This window comes from Pipra filicauda, unplaced genomic scaffold, assembly GCF_003945595.2.
Source record: "Pipra filicauda isolate LSUMZ 115617 unplaced genomic scaffold, ASM394559v2 scaffold107_size2268652_pilon, whole genome shotgun sequence".
NCBI lineage: Eukaryota > Metazoa > Chordata > Aves > Passeriformes > Pipridae > Pipra > Pipra filicauda.
In genome coordinates this window covers 278,257-298,544 of record NW_024103518.1, presented here as the reverse complement: position 1 = coordinate 298,544, position 20,288 = coordinate 278,257, and the positions used below count along the sequence as shown (strand labels likewise).

The 20,288-nt window shown below is 45.7% G+C and overlaps 1 protein-coding gene across 14 annotated transcripts in view; it reads right to left on the bottom strand.

The window, feature by feature from the left end:
- Window positions 1-14,567, bottom strand: part of SEMA4D (semaphorin 4D) — a 96,639-nt gene extending 82,072 nt beyond the window's left edge. For 5 of the 14 annotated variants that reach the window (XM_027742633.2, XM_027742628.2, XM_027742634.2 and 2 more), the window contains exons 1-2: window positions 14,278-14,563; window positions 13,497-13,546 (exon numbers count right to left, since the gene is read on the bottom strand). The gene's annotated coding sequence lies outside the window, so the exon portion shown is untranslated. Of the gene's footprint in view, window positions 1-13,496; window positions 13,547-14,121; window positions 14,141-14,277 lie in introns of those variants that run through there. The other 9 variants (XM_027742638.2, XM_027742639.2, XM_027742641.2 and 6 more) reach the window with 6 other exon arrangements.
- Between the last annotated feature and the right edge of the window lie 5,721 nt (window positions 14,568-20,288).

Genomic DNA, 20,288 nt, shown 5'->3' with positions numbered 1-20,288 from the left:
TTTCAGTTCCAGAATGAAACATCAGCATCTAGAAACTGCATGGATGTGTTTCTTCAGAGTAAGTCACCTTTTCTTCCCCACATTAGGCATTCACTTGAAAATCTAGACAATCCTTATACTCAGAGACACCAAAATCACCTTTTCTGTGAGAACACTTAAATCCCACAATTCTTTTTATCCAGTTTTCTATCCTTCCCAACTCTGCCCCCTTTTCCAACTATCTCACCTTGAAGTCCACAGCACACAGCTCATACCTGTGGCTGATACTCTTATTCCCTGCCCCACACTCATTTAATTTTGCAGGTTATCCAATAGAAAAACCAGCTTTCCTTCCTCCCCCCCGCCCCAGCATTTGGGATCCACATCTGCAGAAAGATTTAGAAAAACTCACAGGAAATAATTTTCACACAGAACAGACGAAAGGCAAAGTTCAGTGACTGGATGCAGCAGGCTCACTCAAGTTATCTCCCAAATCCTGCTCATCCTCCTTCCTCAAGGCTCACTTTCTTCTAGTTTCAAACTATGCTGTAAACTTCAAGGAAGTGACCACTTCTCTCACTGGTGTTTATATACTGTAAACTCTTAACACACCAAAGCCCTGCCTGACTGGGGCCCTCAAATGCCACCAGAACACAATAGCCCTGGTAGTACCATAAACCCATCAATTACACTTGAGTCCAGAGCCTCCAGATTTTTGCAGGAAATGGAAATCATTAACTGTGAAAGTGAGACACACTGTCCTTTCGCAACACTCAAGTCCCTCTTCTCCACACAAAGGGAACTACCTAATTTGGACACGGTTTGATTGTTGGGATGAAAGTTTCAGGAGCCTCCATAATCACTTCCACAGACTCTTAAAGAATCAGTTAAATCTCAGCTTTTTTCTCTCCTTCCTGAACATTTTTTAAAGCTCACATTTTCATCAGCTATAGAAGATTAAACTGCTCTTGCTTCATGCCACATTACAGTAACAGAAACACTTAGCCCTTTTCACACAAACTCAGAAGAAAAAATAAAATCAAGAATTAAAATTAAAGCAATAAGTTTTGAAAATGGAGAAAGCAATCCCTGCTTTGGGAGATCTGGGAAAAAAAAAAAAAAAAAGAAGCACTTTATATCCTTAAAATGATCAAGGCACGTTGAGAAACTTGAAAAAACATGGCAGCAATGTAAGCAGATACAGAAACCTTGAGTACAAAAAAGTTTTGCCAAGTGCTTAAAGCATTCAAGCCCAGAAGTTATTTCTTCACACAGAGCCTAGACAGGGAAGGGGAAGTGCTACTGAAAAGCTCAGGTTTTCAACAGTTTCCTGTTCATACTAGAATACTTCCTTGATTAGTAAATGTATTCCTGTATGATGCACGTCCACACAACCCCCATGACCAAAGACAGCCCTCACACGACAGGCTCTAAACCTCACCAGCACATTCTCAGCTCTGCAGATGGCCACAACAAGCAGCAAAAAGCTTCATTACTGACCCCCACTAACACGTTCTCTCCCCCTTTAGCAGTTTCAGAGTTAGGCTGTTGCACACACCTCTCAGAGATGTAAAAGCCCAAGTAGCTGACCTCAGGCTCTGGACCAGATCCCTCTGTCCTCCTGCCAAAGAGCTGAGCAGGGGGTCACAGCCAAAGTCCAGGCACATGCCACCATTGCCACAGCACACCCAATTCCACCTGCCACAAAGCCCAGCGCCAAAACAAGCACTTTATTCCTGTGGGCAGTCCTCTGGCTGACAGCTGGGCTGAGACACAGCCTCTCAACTAAATGAGACACGTTTTGCTGTGCATTTTATGAAATGCCAGCAGCTTTCACCCTCCCACCCCCTGCCTCTGCCACAAACCCAAGCACTGAAAGCACTAATGTAAATACATGGGTTTTAAGGATCGTTAGGCAAACTTGGTAAATCACAACAAACCCCGAGAAAAGAGATCACCTCGCTGCTGCTGGTGCTGTCCTGAACATCCTGAACATGGCATGCCTTGCCTCTCATTCTGTACACTTAACCCTTTGGCACACATCCCACTGTTGGTTCAGCGTGATGAGCCTGGAAAATCTGTGCCAATGTTACACATCATTTGCAAAGACAACAGACAGCTATGTGTACATTTGTTGTACACAACAGCATTAGGAATTTCAGGCAACTACAAAGCAAGCTTTATATACAATACTTCTTTGTCCTAGGTGCTAGAAATGCTATATATATAACCTGATTTACGTAAGCTATTAACTAAAAATAACAAAAATACCAACTTTACCTACGTAACTGTCTATGCAGTTTGAGATCAAAATTTAGATTAAAATAATTTCTAAGCAGCTTGGTATTGAAATTTAGACTAAAGTGACTTTCATTTTAATGAAGCATGAATTCTAAGTCCCATGGAATACACTTGTCTTTAAAAGCAAGGTATCAACTATGTTTTCATGAACTGCTTTGAAGTAAAGGAGATGAAACATCAAGAATTAAAGACTAAATTGACTTTTAGCTACAGCTTCTCTCTTTGAGTGAAGAGCAATAATCACCCATTTTTATTACGGTTTTGGCCTTCACATTCCTATACTCAGGATGATTCAGGAAATGATGAGGTTGTTTTTTTCCAGTACAGGCAGTACCCACCTGACATTGTTCTGGCTCATAACAGTACAAACAGTTCCATCAATACATTTTCAAAAAATGACTTGCTGAAACGAACACAGTGCTTCAAAACTGTGTTTTCTCTCTCTGAATGCTGAAATTGATAGGCATCGTTACTGTTCATATCTCAGCAATAAAACTTTCTTTTTCTTGTTTCCCACAGGAATCTTAATATATGCCAGCTTTAGACTGTATGGCCTATAAAATGCTTATGGCTTTACTGTCAATATTTGATTAATTTTAAGCCTAAACAAAGGTTCTTCTGTCTGTGAACGGAAGGCACACTCAGAGGTGGCAAAAAAAGTAACAGCATATTGCCTGAGTAACCAAATATAGAATCTCAACTATATTTACAATTTTCAAGTCTTAAATCTCAAGGCTTGAACATCTTGAACTCTGCAACCACAAAGGATTTTCAACACCACAGGAAGGGTCTCAAAAGAGCCTGCTGAAGTCACTTGATCACATCTGAACAAGTTTTGAAGTCATGGCAGCAGTCCTGCATGGACATCTAACCAAACATTTTAATGGTGCTACTGCCTGTAATGGAAGTACTACACTGAAAATCCACACTGCTCTTCTTAGTGAGACCATTAAAACATTTTTCAGAAACCAACGTAAAAGCCTGCAAATTCTGAACAAAGGCTACTGTATTATCTTCTACATATGCATCTATTCCAGATGAGCATTATCCAGACAGACACTTCAGGATCGGGATGAACTGTTCACCAAGGCTGCCCAAACACCACGGTCTGAACACACGAGTTCAGAGCTGCCACAGCATCCTTCCAGCCAGAGGCACATGTTTGGATCATCAGGGTCTGTCTTGCGTTCTACGTACCCATCTTCAAACTCCAACATGTGCTTTCAATATTCCTAACTTTTGACCACTTGGTTCCCCATCTCTACATATCTCTATCTGCCTTTTAGGCAGTTTCAATTTGTGTTATTTATTTGGACCTTGCTTGTTTTTATTCTCTTTTGATGGAACAGGACATAAACCCTTACAAAGCTTGCAAACAACTCTTCAGTACCCTAAAACAGGGGTTAGAATCTTGGCTGTAACTGATACAAAAGCTAATAAATTATGTTTCCTACTCTTAAGCATTACCCCACTCCACTCTTTGCACCATACAACAGCTATGGGAATGCTCTCCTGCCCCAGAGCAGCAGCTGACAAAACCAGCACAACTTTGCTTCTCTGGTGATAACCACTAGAACAAGACCACTCTAGAGAGGAGGTGTTTGTGACTTTGGCATTTCACTGACAGCAGTCTTCCATCAGAATAAAAATGACCACACTCTTCATGGGTGTAACTGTATACACTTGCACGATGTGTTTGTGTTCAGATGGTAAGGCAACTCTTGGTCCAACAGTTACTTCAGCCTTAAAATCCAACTGTTTAACTCTAGTTCAAGCTCAAAGTTGCCAAAACAATGCTTCCTCCTCTGACTATTAAAAAAGAAAAAAAAAGAAACAACCCACACCGATTAGTGCTAAACCTCACCTTTCTGATTCATGAAAGCTGAGGGAAATGCTGTAACTATGCCCTCAAGTCCATTTGACATACAATCCTGTATGACCAGTATGACCTATTCTCTGCTGCTTTTATTTACATCCCAAGCACACAACAGTTATATCTTAACAATATCAATACCCATACCTAGCCTTCCCTCCAAGTTTTTTCTTTTCTTTCTCTTTTATAAAGGAGAACATCCTTCTAACTATCCCAGCATCACAAACTTTCCAGCCCTGTTTGCACAGTCACTACAAACTTGGTCCAGTAACCAACTCAGTCTTTCAGTACCAAAAACTTCCTCAAGAAATGTTAAAGGTTTGCACATGAGCAGCATGAAGGGCACTTCATGGTCAAGGTAGAAGCAGCACATGAGGCTACTACTGACCATACAGTGCACTCAGCCTTAGCAATTCAGATGGAACAATAGGTCTGCACAACTCCCTGTTTTGGCAGCTGTAGCCAACCCTGTCCATTTCAACTATCAATCACCAACCATGAGAGCTTAGCAGCATCTATACACCTCTTCCTTCTTAAAGAAGAGAAATGACGACAAAATACTGAAGAAACTCCATATGTAGTTCCAGTCATGGCCAGCCACTTCTGCCTTCCCCTGCAGTCTGTACTGACCAGTCCAAAGCAAAACCCAACTTTAGCTATCCAAAGCAAATGCACAGAAGAAACACAGTTTTATTTCTTCCCTCTTCAGAGGCCCCTCACTGCACTAGTCCTGATATTATAGCTCAACTCTTGGTAGCACAAACATGAAATCCACAAGCCATTCAGTATTCCTCCCCAAGGATGATTCAAGAGAAGTGATGGCCAGCAGAACTCCGCTGCTCTTCAGTAGCAACAAATCCCCAGGAAATGCTACATGGTGCATCTGAGCCTTACCCAGGAGAACACTGGAACTGAACAGAGAGCAATCTTTCCACAATACTGCTACCTGGCCGCCGCTGCATGAAGAAAAGAACACGCAGGTAGGTAGAGGAGGGAGAGATGTGAAGGTACACCAAGCATAAACATGCCCTTCCACACAGCTTGCAAGCCGACAGCAAGTTTCTGCAGGAACAGCTTGCTCTCGCCACAAGCATAAGGCTTCTGTGCATCAGCCATCATATTGCTTCAGAAACTAAGATTTAGGGTACATCTCACGTTCCCTGTCTTTGAAAATAAGTCGTATTCAACAGAAAATTAAGGTTTGGGGTTTTTTTTCCTTTGAATCCTTTTATCAGAGACACAAATCTCCTCGCGTAACAGACTTCAGGTATAATTTTGGTACAAAATATACTAATATAAATAGATAGCAACTAAACTGGTGGAGTGATGTTAGTGCAGCTATGATCAAAGTCAGATGGCCATCTCCAGAACATCACATTTGTCCCCAAACGTCACCTTGAAACCTAGCAGATGGGGAAGGGACAGCTGCATTCCTTATAAAATCTCCACACTCCAAGGAACGTAAAGTAAATGATCTAGTTAAAGCTTTACATTTTTAACTTTTAAAAGGTTTTCCCCTCCTTTTTGTATCCTTAATCAAAGGTTATAAATGTGTAAGGGATGGCCGTTGCCATGGAAATATGCAGGCCAACATCCCTCTGTGGGAACCTCAAAGCTCCCTTCACTGCTGGGGTGCCATGTAATGACAGGGTCACATCAGCACCTTTGACTCCCAAAGCCCATTTATGTGCATAGAAATTAGCACAGCTGACTCCACTCACCTTCCACAGACAAACAGCAACTCCTCCTGCTCAACAAATTTTTTTTCTGCTCTTGCCCATTCCCCAGGATGTGCTCCCAGACCTGTTTCAGCACCATCCTTCACACTGCAGCAAATTGATCTTCAGTGTGCACAGCCTGCTCAGCAAACGCTAAGCAGAAACCTGAGAGTGCAGAGGCCATCAGATGCTTCACCTGATCAAGAGCATCATTTCATAATCTCTTGAGAAATTTCTTTTTGCAAAGAAATTTGTGTACAGTAAATCTGCATCCTATTCCAGGAAGATGAAGGCATAGCTATGAGGAAGAACGGAGGCAGACATGCAGCAACAGGAACTGAACTCTCATAAAAGCCAACCATTAGAGAACAGAAGATAGGCTCTGAATAATGGTTACTTTTTTCCCTGCTGGCTGTCAGTACTAAAGCAGGAAAAAAATGTTCCTAAAAAACCTCAGCAGAATTCCTGAATATCAGCACGTACCATTTGATCCACAATCAATTCATGCACATAGAAGGCCCGTCTCAAGACAGATGCAAGAAGATGCTTTTTTTATCTTAAATCAATTCCAAATAGGCAAATTCAACCATTTGAGAACGTCTTCTTATCAGCATCTTAATACTGTGAGCAAATACACACATTTAATTTATGCAGTTGTGTGCTTGTATGAAATAGAGATTTGTGTCTCACCCCCCCGACATCGCAATAATAAATCCCTTAAACGCATAAAAGATAAGATTCCAGATGCATTTAGAGTGAATTTATTTGCATATTTGAGGACGGAAACTATTCCAATAGTGTCCACCCTCGCTGGAAATGGCTAGTCAAATATTTTAAATTACTAATATATTGTGAATGTATACATATGGGTTGGTTCCTTTATTTGTAATTCTTTGGAGAGAGAAAACTGCACAGAGAGGGAAGCTCTTAAGCCTATGGAAAGGTCTGTCATATATTTACTGTACAATCCCTCACAACTAATCCCAGTGCAAAAGAAGTGAAATGAAAAGGCCATCCTATGTCTCACTTACTTAGAAGATAATCAGGATAACCTTTCAAGGCAGTTTATTTGCTGAGTAAAACCTAGTCTGATTCAACTGAATAGTAAATCTGTTTCCAATAGGGCCAAGAATCTAAACATTTAACTGCAGATTTTGAACAATCCCAATAATCTCAAGAAGAAAAAGGCAGTCGTTCTCTCATTTAAGTAAGACTGTATTTTAACAGCAAAGAAAAATTTAATTCTTACTTCTTAGCAAAATACAGATACTTTTTAGTGCCTTTGCAGGGGCTTTTTGTTGTTGTTTCAGTTTCTTGGTGGGGGAGTATTACTTCTATCAAAGGCACTTATTTCCTTTACACCTACAGTTCTGATGGAAGACAAATGGTTCTGATTTCTGACAAAGGGACCCTTCAGGTAGGGTACATCTACAGCCAAATACAGATGGGGATCTGTGTGGGCATACATACGCACCCCCAGCAAATCCTTAGTAATTTTATGCAATTGCTGAGTGGAAACAGGAATGCCTAATTTCTTGCCTCTGGCCATTCTACGCACTTTTTGCAAAAAGCAACAACAAATATGTGGGAGAGAAAAAAAGCTTTGAGCACAGCATTGCTCCAGCAGACTTCTGTATTCGAAATGGCCAACTAGAGCATCACTGCCCTGTTACTGCAATTTTATTTTTTTTTGAGTTTTCTTTAGGGTTGGGGATTTTTTTGTTGGTTTGTTTGTCTGGGATTTTTTTTTTCCTTTGGGAGGGGGGGTTGTTTGGGTTTTTTGTTGTTGTTGGGGTGGGTTTTTAGTTTTTGTTTGGTTGTTTGGGGCTTTTTTTCATTTGCTTTTGAGAGAGGTCAGGACAGTATGCTTGTGCAGGGCCCCTGTCCTACAGGCATATCCCCACCCTCAGCTACACTCCACCCACACAAACCTGGCAAGGTCAGGGCCCTGATTATGAACTTCTGTGTGCAGACCACTCCTCTGTTTTTAAATGCTTCGCACACAATTCTTTCCATACTCAAATTAATTACAGACTTACACACAGTAGTATCTCACAGCCCACACTGCAATGTCTGGTAAGAATTACAGTCTGCCAAGAATGTCTAAGATTGGGCTTAGAGAGAAAGGTGATAAATATTTTATAAGATCAGGTTGAGAGAATATTGATTGTCCCAAAGCCCTCCATTATATTTGGTCAAATGATCAGTACAGCCTCTTTCCACAAACTCTGTCTTCCTTACATCCTCAGGCAAGCAAGAGGAATCTCATCTGGTTTCACTGAACAGCCACGTGTTCTGCTTGCATTAGCTGGGATTTCATTCCTTAAATGTGATTTAATAAATGTCTTCTGAACGAATTTCGAGTATTATGAGACGAAGTAAAAGCACAGAGAGGGGTATCTGTAAAATATCATACTGATACATTCTCACAAGTCAGTGTTACTCCAGCAAACAAACCAGTGTTACCCATGTGCATATGACAGTCCCAAACAACACACAGCACAGCCAGTTTAATCTCTCCTGCTGTAAGAGATGACCTGCAAACCAAACATGTGAAGTAATCCATCTTACAGAGATAAATTACTAAATTCAGTGTGTCCCCACACAAGCTTTGACCAGCCTATACCACTCTAAGCAATACAAGAGACAGCTCCTTTTGAAATATTTCAAATTTACAAGTTTAACCACAACAAACCTAACCAAAGCCGAGCACAACTTTTGTTACCTGAATTAAGACACGGATTCAGTGTGCACTTTGTGTTTTAAAAAGTCTGTATTGCTCCATTCTCTCCAGAACACATCCAAATTGCATGGAGGGAGAATTCAAACACAAATCCAAAGGCTTGCACATCTCTAGGTCTCTTCCCTACATCCTGCATTGTTTTTCCAGTAACAAACAAACTGAACTCATTATCTCGTTCAGTGGAAATGAGAACAAAGACATTCTATAAAAACAAAAAGCCTCCATGTTTCCATGCATCTCCCTGTATGTACAATGACAATGTTCATACAGTATTATTTATTAAAAAAAAAAATAAAGCGCAAATGAGCATATACAAACAATTACTTGGGGCAAGAAGAATGCCTGCTTTATATTGGGAGAAGGAGGAGAACTGAGCAGAAACACAGTTAAAGCCTGCCCTTGAAAACCACTCTTGAACAAAGCAAGAACCGTAATCACATTTCATGCATTTTTTCCCCTACTCTGCCATTTGCAATGCATGCAAATCTGTGTGGACCTGGACGTTTTATTCAAGCACAGAGGAACACCAGACTTCCCACTCTGCCTCACCGAAGTTCTGTCAGACCTGCTTTAGCTTCGGCGTCTCTGCTGCACGCCAGCAAAGAGCTAACCAAGTCTGCAGAAGTTTCTACTCTTCTGCCTGCTTTCCCAGAAGAATTGCCCATCTCCCTAAAAATTCCCCTGCTTTGCATGTCTCCCAGATGAGTAATCAGATGCACTGACAAAGTCACAATTTCCCAGTCACTTCCACATCCGTGCTCCATCCCCTACACATCTGCTCAGCATGCACAATCCTGCACAGAAAACACAACCAAGCTCCTCATAAGAGAAAGGGAACTTGCCTGCCCTTGCAATGAGGCCAACAGGTACTAATTTTGCAGCAGTGTTCAATCCTCTTTGGCCTGCCTCATATATAGGCTAATACTAATTTTTTAAGAGGATCAGTGCAGAAAATGCCTGGTGGATTATGTGTTCACTGCTGTACATGAATAGAGAGAAAAGAAATAGGTGGAAGAGCAGGCAAAGACAAGAAACTGGGTACACTACTTCTAGATTACCAACAAACTTATTCTAAACTTGATACATGGGCTTTAATTAACTTTATTTATCATCTTTAGAAAAGCTCCTTATCTGCTTACATCTATAGTCCAGGTTTTTATTATTTTTCCATCTGTTTTGTTTCCCTCTCACGCCACAAAAACTGGCATGTAAGAACATTCTCTTGAAGTAAAGGATGCAGTTCAGTGCTTTAAAACACTTACTTGTCAAAAATCTCAGACTTACAGAACTACAAACATGCATGCCTCTCGTTCAAAAAAAAGTCTGTTATTCTCCTCCACCCCATTATTTAAAAAAAAAAAACAAACAAAAAACCACTAACTGTACAAAAAAATAAGTTTTTCCTTATTTATTCATGCCGTTTTCAGAGATATGGAGCACAACACACTTCCTACAGCAAGCACTAAGCTTCCTCATAGTGAAGGCAGGCTGCAGCAGCACCCCTAGAAAGCTAAACAGCCCTTTGCATTCCTGGTATTTTAGAGGCAGATAAAAGACAGAACATAAAAGCTTTTTGGCCAGAATACAATTAATGCAAGACCTCATTAATCCAGTTCTGGATAGCAAGATCTGTAACTTCCCCATCATCCAAGATGATGGCACAGATCAGTCTGAAATATGAGGTGCTACTCTTGGTAGCTGAAGAGCTGTGGTAGAAGAAAAAGTCATTTCTGTTCCTTTCACTAATTCATCCAAGACACAAAGACAAAGCCCTCATATCACAAGGAAAACAATTAAAACACTTTCCACACCTAGCCTGCACAGCTACATCAACTCACAGGTGAGTTAACTCTCCATATGGAAGCTGCAGCAGCAGCAGCCTTTTGGCATTCACAAGCTCCTCATGGTACAGCAACTCTACAGCCATTTCAATTTCCCAAAACTTGAGACACGAGTAACATAAGTGGGACTTTCCTCATTCTTTTCAATGCATTTCTTCTACCTGTCTACCTCGACACTCAAGCACAGGACTATGCAAAGCCAGATGAAGAAGGCCTTATAAAAGGCTGCTGTATCATCACAGGAATGACTAGTTAGACAGAAGGAGGGCGAAAGCTTCAGAGAAAGAAGAATCAAATAAAAAGCCAAAAGCACTTCCCACCTCCTTGTTTATTATGCAACTTCCCAACTGGGCATACCTTTCTTCAGCTGACTAAACACGGCATACAGCAGCTAAGTACAAGGCACAACAAAAACCAACCTCCCTAAAGTGTTTAATACTAACGTAATAATGAAAATCTGAATTCCCACTTTAAATTTCCAACACAGTAATTTATATACATGTGTGGGAAAAAAAAAAAAAAAGAGGAACTTCTAATGGATAACTCAGAGAAGTTAAAGACCTGCTTTGCTTCTTTTTGTTGTCATCTTAAAATCTCCAACCTCATTGTCACGTGCCACCCAGAAAAAAATTAATCATTTTTTCTGAAACTAAAGCATTGTGAAAAATTCTCTCAGTCATGTCTATAGTCAATTAAACCTCAGTTTACTAAGTAGTACAGTAGATCAGCAACCACTCATGAAAAACACTTTCATGGTAATGTACCTTCAGAAACTACTTTTCAACTCATTTAAATCACAGAATATGAATCCAACAAGATCCAACATTTCAAAGCACTGAAGGCTTATAAGAAATGTTAGTCAACCTTGGCAATTATTTCAAGTTACCACTGCACAGCAAAAACTGGGATAAAAAACTTCCTCTGAACATTCAGCATAAATACTTTATTTTCTTATTATCTACAAAATCCCTACTGCAACAACTGTGGCTTGAGATTCCATTTTCCATGGAGAAAACCACAACTAAAGCAAAAAAACTGGCAGAGTTCCAAAATAGCATAACTATGACAGAAATGCTCCAAGATTTTATTTCCACTGATTCAGAGTCCCACTTTGGAAAGCCATCCTTAAAATCAGGGTATGTCAAAACTATCTACTGACTTATCCAACACCTTTTGCAAACCAGGTGGCATATGCAAGCATTACATCTAATGCTAGCAGGCCAGACCAGGAGTCAATTTTGACATGACTTCACTGTAAGAAAACATCTAAGACAATGTATTTTAACAACAGAATGTTCATTCGACACACACCCCTCCAAGCCAGCTGGCAGAGAGGGTGAGAGTCCACCCAAGAGAGAGCACAGTGCAGTCTCCAACTCCAGCCAAGTGGCCCTGGGTAGATGACAGATCCTCTCCAGCTCCTCCCCAGTAAGAGGCTGCATGAAGCAGGTAACTCTCAAGCTCAGCTGCCCAGGAGAGAGGCCAACAAGGGAAGCATCACAGCATCCAGAAGAACTCCCCTCCTTGCAGGACCTCTAAGTGGTGTAAAGACAAACATTTTGGCACGGTACTGCTGTACCCATGAGAGCAGGTTAACAAAAGGTTATCAGGTTTATACAGGGACAGGAGGAGGAAAAGGGACTGAATCGTAATATACCAGCAAAGAGATGGCAACACAGCATATTAAATGAAATCTGTGGGCACACCTCTACCTACAGTGTCCATAAAAACCTATGAATCAGCGTTCTAGTTTTGAAATAGATCCATTCACATCAAATGCTTCATTTGCTGTGGAAGTAGTGACCACCCTATAATGGCTTTCATTAAAAAAAAAAAAAAGAATTAAAAAGCTAGCTGTAGACCTATTTCAGTAGGTATGAACGCAAGCAGCTTTTGTCAGCAGATTCTGCAGCGATCCCTGACCATCACAAAGGGTACATAAAGTAATTGCTTCAGGGGAGGGGGGGCGGGATGGTGAAATACTTCCTCTCCAGGCCAAGAGATCCTAGTAAAGCCAGGCTTCATCTGTCGATCCAGCTCCACATTTACAAAGCTTTTTTTTTGTTTGTTTTTCTTTTAAGAAGATACACGTAGAAACACGTTCCCTTGCCACTCGTTTGCTTCCAATGGAAAAGTCACCTGTACCCCATCTCAGCTACAGGAAAGAATTATGAGTGCCCACCCCATACACAGCCTGCTCATCCCAGGCGGCACACTGTGCCAACACTTCTCCCCGCACAGCAGGGAATGTTTCACCCCCCATGAGCTACTCGGCTCTCTCTCCTACAATGCCCCGTTCTAACTCAGTTTGTAAACGATACTCCCACTCCTGCACGGCCTCCACATTTGCCATCCGTGCAGTCAGCACGGCTTCCTTTAGGCGCACTTGCGTAACCGCCTGAGCTCGCACTCTTTCTAATAAAAGTAGTCATTAAACAGCCCTCTAACAAAACCTTCATACAGGTATCCAAAAGGGAGTATGAGATTAGTAGCTATTTCTGAGCCTGATGGGCATAAAGCAGGCAACAGCCTACCGATAATTAGAGCAGGAATTTTATTTTTTTTTAAGAGGCTTTACAACTACATTGATTTCCAGAGGCTACTAGAAATACTTGGATGTCATAGACTTAAAAGTGATGTTTCACGTTTTTCAGCCGAAGTAACAACTCCCCGCAAGAGGTACACGATAATAAAGACATGAATGAAGACGGGAGAAGGCTTCAGCATTAAAAGAAAGAGCAGACTTGAAAAAGCCCTTCAACCTGCAGATCCATCAGGTCCCCTCCCACGTCAAGGCAGGAGCAAGCTCCTGCTCCCCTCCCTGCTAAAGGCAGTCACGTCACTGAAAGGAGCTGCAACAATGAAGTTACCACGGCTGCATTCATCCACTCAATCCTTCTCCCTTCAATGCCGACGACGCGTAGTTTTGTATACGCGGAAAACATCATCCAACAGCCCACACCTCCGGGAGCCGGCGAGGACACCCCCTCAGAATTAGATCAAGGGCAAATGGGGACAGGAAACTCTCACTTCACCCGTACCTTGCAAACTGGGCACCTCCGCGGAGACCTGATTTAAACTCTCCTGACAGCTGAAAAATAAAACAGCACACAACAGCTCTTCAGAACACAGGCAGCCGGCTCCCCGGCAGCGAGCGCCCAGCGCGGTGTCCTGCTCTCCGCCGAGAAGAGGCGCGGCGGCGCTTCCCCGGCACAGACAGCGGCCTCCCCGGAGCGCCCGGACGCGCTCCTGGCAACCTGGGCTGCCGGCACTTGGAAACCGACCGCTCTCCCAGCCCCGCGAACGCGCCTCGCCTCCGTCCGCACCGCCCCGAGCGCGCCCCCGGCCCCGCGGCAGGTGCGGCGGGCGGGGGCAGCGGGCCCGGCGCCGCCCCGGGCACGCACCTGGCCGAGCCGCGGCGGGCGGTCGCTGGCGCCGGAGCCAGCGGGACTCGGGGGAGGTGGGAGGAAAACCAGATTTATAAACCTGGCAGCCCTCGCTCATTTGCTGCCGCGGGAGGCTCCTCCTCTCCGCCTCGCCGCGGCCGCGCCGCGGGTGGGGGCTGCCAGCGCCCGGCGCCCCCCGCCCGCACCCCGCCGCGGCCCCCGGCCGCGCTCCGCAGGTGCGGCGGCACCGCCCGCCCGGGCCCCCCAGCCCCGCACCGACCTCGGAGAAGGGCGCAGCACGGCGGGCACGGCCAGACGCTGCCCCAGCGCCCACCGCTCTGGCGCCGCCGCCGCCCGCCCGCTCCCTCCGCCCGGCCCCCGCCGCCGTCTCCTCCCCCCGGGCCCGCGCTCGGCCCGCCCCGCCGGGCGCTCCTACCTGCGGGGGGCTGCGGCGCTGCCCTCGCACGGCCCCCGCCCGCCTCGGCGCCTTCCCCGCGGCTGGGGCCGGGCCGGCGCAGCCCCCTCCTCCCCGCGCCGGAGGGGCAGGGCGGCGGCGGCGGGAGGAGGAGCGGCGGGAGCGGGAGGAGTTGGTGCCCGCGTGTAACAAGTTTGGGTTGCCCCGCAGTATGGCGGCCGAGCGGCGCGGGGGGCGGGCCCGGCCCTCGCTGCCGGGGGTCCGGCCGGGGGGGCTGCACCGCCCTCGCCTCGGTGCTGCCCTGCCCTGCCCTGCCCTGCCTGCCCTGCCCTGCCCTGCCCTCCCCGCGCCCGTTAACGGCAGCGGCCCCGCGGGCCGGCCCGGGGTCAGCGGCGCGCTCTGGCATCGCCCCGCACGGCGCCTCCCGGGGCTGCGGGGCTCGGGAACCGACGGGGCTCGGGAACCGACGGGGCTCGGGAGCCGCCGCGCCTCCGCCGGGAGCGGGTGCGCTGTCCCGCAGCGCCGCCGGGCCGAGCAGGAGCCGCCGCGCCTCCTCGCACCCGGTGACACTTGTCGCATTCCCCTGCTCCTCTCGGAGGAGCGTTCCCTTCCACGTCTCGTCTCGGGCAGGATGGATCCGATCGCCCGCAGACCACAGAGCAAACCGCACCTGGGATGCAGCCTCTCGGCGCCGTGGGAATGCGAATAGCTCGCACCGAAAGCAGACGGTGCTGGAATTATTGCACCTTAAAGACAGGCTCGCCTAGGTGCCTGCTCGGCGGTGTTAAAGGGGCAAAGAAAATAGATCAGTGTCTGCACAGGTCTCACCCGGGATCCTTCTGTTGAGTCACGGATGAGTTATTGATTACCATCATGTCCGTGCACGCCTGGTGTGACTGTTGTGATGAATGACATGAACCAACACATGGGTGACTGGGCTTTTCTTTTTATTACTGTGGAACAGGTGATACCCAGTGTCATAGGATTGATATAGCTTGGTTAGCGGGAGTCATTTTAAACAAGACTGAACAAAATATTGTTTGTTTATTGGCATTTGCTTTACTGGCTGACCTTTTAATGCCGGCATTACGCAGTGTGTATGTAGTGCTACAATAACATGACAGTCAATTTCTAATATCCATAATTCACATTAGCTGGAGATAAGAAATACTGTCAAGAAGAAATTACTTAGGAAATGGAGCCTTTTAAGGACATGCAGTCATAGTGATAACGCCACATGAAGAAAGTTTAGATGCAAGGCAAGACCAGGCAACTTTGATATTTCAGGGTCTTTGAAACAGTAGGGTTTGAAGGAGGGTATTAGCACAGCCAGTGAACAGTTTATTGTGTGGAAAACATTGGGGAATCCCCTTCACTTCATAACATTTTCAAAATGGTCATTTGACTTAGGCTAGCTTAACACTGGGCCACAGGTGTCCATTGCAGTGTTAACATCTAATACGTTCATTTGCCATCAAAACATTGGATATGAAGCATGGAGAAAAAAGTAGTCATACGCAGCTCTGGGAGGCAATAGCAACAGGGAGCAGGAGGGGCTGAGGGCCTGCCAGGAAGGGGGACAACCACTTCTGATGATTTGCCTGGGTCTTAACAGGAGAGCATAAAAAAGGATCAAATGTTGAACCCATGCCAGAAAATCCATAGTGCAAATACAGTGGCAACATAAAAAAATCCTTATCATATTTTATTTGTGCAACTGCTGTAATTTAAACCATCAGAAGAATCAGCTCAATCTCCTTTGGGACTGGCTGCTGATATTAATATAGAATCATAGAATCAGCTGGGTTGGAAAAGACCTCTGAGATCATCAAGTCCAACCCTTGATCCAACCCCACTGTGGTTCCCAGACCATGGCACTGATGCCACATCCAGTCTCACCTTAAACACCTCCAGGGACGGAGAATCCACCACTTCCCTGGACAGCCCATTCCAGGGAATTTTACTCTCTCTGTAAAAAATTTCTTCCTAATATCCAACCTAAACCTCCCCTGGCATAGTTTAAGAGCATGCCCTCTTGTCCTACTGCTGGTTCCTGGGAAAAGAGACCAACCCCCCCCGGCTCCCCCCTCCTGTCAGGGAGTTGCAGAGAGTGAGGAGGTCTCCCCTGAGCCTCCTCTTCTCCAGGCTGAGCCCCCCCAGCTCCCTCAGCCTCTCCTCACAGCACTTGTGCTCCAGTCCCTTCCCCAGCCTCGTTGCTCTCCTCTGGCCCTGCTCCAGCCCCTCCATGTCCTTCCTGAGCTGAGGGCCCAGAACTGGACACAGCACTCCAGGGGTGGCCTCCCCAGCGCTGAGTCCAGGGCAAGAATCACTTCCCTGGCCCTGTTGGCCACGCTGTTCCTGAGCCAGGCCAGGATCCATTGGCCTTCTTGTCCCCCTGGGCACACTCTGGCTCCTGTTCAGCTCCCTGTCCATCCCCACTCCCAGCTCCCTTCCTGCCTGGCTGCTCTCCAGCCCCTCTGTCCCAGCCCGTGGGGCTGCCGGGGGTTGTTGTGGCCAAAGGGCAGGACCCGGCCCTTGGCCTGGTTGAACCTCATCCCCTTGGAATCAGCCCAACTCTCCAGCCTGTCCAGGTCCCTCTGCAGAGCCCTCCTGCCCTCCAGCTGATCCACACTCCCCCCCAGCTTGGTGTCATCTGCAAATTTGCTGATGATGGACTCAATCCCCTCATCCAGATCATCAGTAAAGATATTAAACAGAACTGGGCCCAACACTGATCCCTGGGGACACCACTGGTGACCGGATCCCAACTGGATGCAGCTCCATCCCCACCACTCTCTGGGCCTGGCCCTCCAGCCAGTTCCTAACCCAGCACAGAGTGTTCCTGTCCAAGCCTGGCTGCAGCTTTTCCAGGAGAATGCTGTGGGAGACGGTGCCAAAGGCTTTGCTGAAGTCCAGACAGACACATCCACAGCCTTCCCCTCATCCAGCAGGAGGGTCACCTGGTCATAAAAGGAGATCAGGTTGGTCAGACAGGACCTGCCCCTCCTAAACCCGTGCTGGCTGGGTCTGATCCCTTGTCCATCCTGCAGGTACTGTGTGATTGCACTCAGGATGATCTGCTCCAGAACCCTGCCAGGCACTGAGGTCAGGCTGACAGGCCTGGGTCCTCCTTGCAGCCCTTTTTGTGGATGGGTGTGACATTCACCACCTTCCAATCATCTGGGACATCCCCAGTGAGTCAGGGCTGTTGGTAGATGATGGAGAGAGGCTTGGAGAGCTCTTCCACCAGCTCCTCATCACCCTGGGGTGGATCCCATCTGGTCCCATAGACTTGTGAGGGTCCAAGTGGCTCAGCAGGTCACTGACTGTTCCCTCCTGGATTACAGGGGGGCTGTTTGGCTTCCTGTCTCTGTCTACCAGCTCCAGAGGCCAGTTGTCCTGAGGACTACCTGTTACAGTTGAAAACCGAGGCAAAGAAGGTGTTAAGTACCTCAGCCTTTTCCTCATCTTTGGTGGCTATGTTCCCCCTCATGTCCAAAAAAGAATGGAGGTTTTCCTTGCCCCTCCTTTTGCTATTGATGTATTTGTAGAAGCATTTCTTGTTATCCCTGACAGAAGTGGCTTCACTGAGTTCAAATTTTGCCTTTGTCTCTCTTAATTTTCTTTCTACACGACCTAACTATATTCCTAAACTCTTCATGAGTAGCCGTCCCTCTTTTCCATAGTCAGTAAGCTCTCTTTTTTTCCCCTAATTTCCTTTAAAATCTCAGGCTGGCCATCTTCCTTGCCGGCTCACCTTTCAGCAGACTGGGACAGCCTGCTCTGGTGCATTCAATACTTGATTCTTGAAGCATATCCATCCCTCCTGGACCCCTTTCTTTTCCAGGGCTGTTTCCCGAGGTACTCTCTGAACCTGTCTTCTAAATACCTGCCCTCTGGAAGTCCAGGGTAGAAGTTTTATTGATGGCCCTCTTTGCGTCCCTGAGTATTGAAAATTCTCTTATTTCATGGTCACTGTGCCCCAGATGGCCTCTGACCACGACATGTCCCACCAGCCCCTCTCTGTGAACAGAAGGTCTAGCAGGGCCCCATCCCTGATAGGCTCACTTACCAGCTGGAGCAGGAAATTATCCTCTATACACTCCAGAAATCTCCTGGACTGCCTCTAATCCGCTGTGTGGAGTTCCCAGCAGACATCCAGCGGGTTAAAGTCACCCACAAGAACAAGGGCTGGCGATTTTGAGACATCTGCCAGCTGCTTGTAGAATAACTCATCCCCCTCATTATCCTGGTTGGGTGGTCTGTAACAGACTCCCACCAGGATATCAGCCTTGTTGGCCTTCCCCCCCAGTTCTGATCCACAGGCACTCAACTTTATCTTCAGTGACTTTGAGTTCTACAGAGTCAAGAGACTCTCTAACATATAGAGCCACCCCTCCACCTCTCCTGCCCTCCCTGTCCCTTCTGAAGACCCTGTAGCCACCCATGGCAGCACTCCAGTCACGCGAGTCATCCCACCACGTTTCCGTGACAGCCACTACATCAGAGCTTTCCTGCTGCACGATGGCTTCCAGCTCCTCTCCTTTGTTACCCATGCTGTGTGCATTGGTGTACATGCACTTCAGCTGGGCTGCTGATTTCACCCTTAACTCGGGATCATCTCTGGAGAGCCCGGTTTCAGCCCCTTCCCCCTTCAAAGCTAGTTTAAAGCCCTCCTGATCAGCCCCAACAACTTATGGGCTAGAGTCCTTTTGCCCTTGCTAGATATATGAAGCCCATCTGACTCTAGCAGGCTAGATACCATGGAATTAGCCCCATGGTCGAAGAAAACCAAAATTCTGCCGGTGGTACCAATCCTTTAGCCACCTGTATGCTAGCAAAACCCTCCTGGACAGTACTTTAAGCCTCTCCTGAGAGATACAGCTATGAAATTATATTCCAAAGGAAGAAACAAAGATGTTTTTTTAATCTCTTTCACATTTTATGAAGTCTAGGCTAGGGTGGTTCTTAGAACCAAGTAGGAAAATCACAGGGATTTTGTCAGGTTTTCCCCAGGGAGCCTGCAGTCTGCACAAGGTTCCAAAAACCCAGAGCAGCACAAAGGAACTGGAGCAATGGCTAGCACCAAGTCAAAATTTCCATTACTTCTTCTGTCTGTATCCCGGTTAGATTTCATGACCTTTAAGAATTCTATTGTTCATTTGTATAATGTAGTTTTCAGTCTCCATTCTCAGTAAAACCTGAAGAGTCTTGCAGACTGAAAGGCCAGAGGTAAAACAAGGAATTGATATTTGGACCTTGCCAAATACGAGATTCTTAGTCACATTCAGGATGTCCTTTCAAGTCAAACCTGTTACTAAATGGAACTCGTTGAGAAAAAGGAAACACTATAACAATAACAACGGTGCTGGGTACATACAGCTAGTAGCACAAATTGCACCACTGAAGATTCCTATCTCTTCCAGTTATGAGTAGTGTCTTTCACAGGACTTAAAAAACAAATGGCCTCCAAGGCATGATGGACACAAATCTGGGAGGCTTCCAAAGGTCTGTGACATTGTTCTGGATTGTATGTGAACTAGTGGTGTAGGGCTAAAGACACTTGTCCTTGCAGTAATTACAACTGATTTTGTGTTCCTGAAAAAAGATTGTCGGTTTTCGAATACTGCATGCTGCAGCAGTGAGATCACATAATGAACAATTATTAATACATGTCCACGGCAATTCCATAATGAGTATTCCAAGAGCATGCAGGAAACATGTTTTTAAAAACCTCTACTATAAGCATAATAAAGTCTAATCTTCAAAAGGACAGATAATGCATTCTGCAAAGTAATAATATGTAAAGACTGCCTCAGTCATAATATACCTAATTCAGACAACATGTTGAGTGTTGAATATACACGTGGGTATTTTAAGTCTAGGCAAGCTGTATCAAATCTGTGCCAGGAAGAAAAAAAAAAAAAAAAAAAAAAACCCAACAAAAAAAAAACCCCAAAGAATTAAGCAAGAAAAAGGTTAAAGAAAGCTGTAACAACTGAGTCTGCTCTTAAAACCTGAAGTCCTTAATT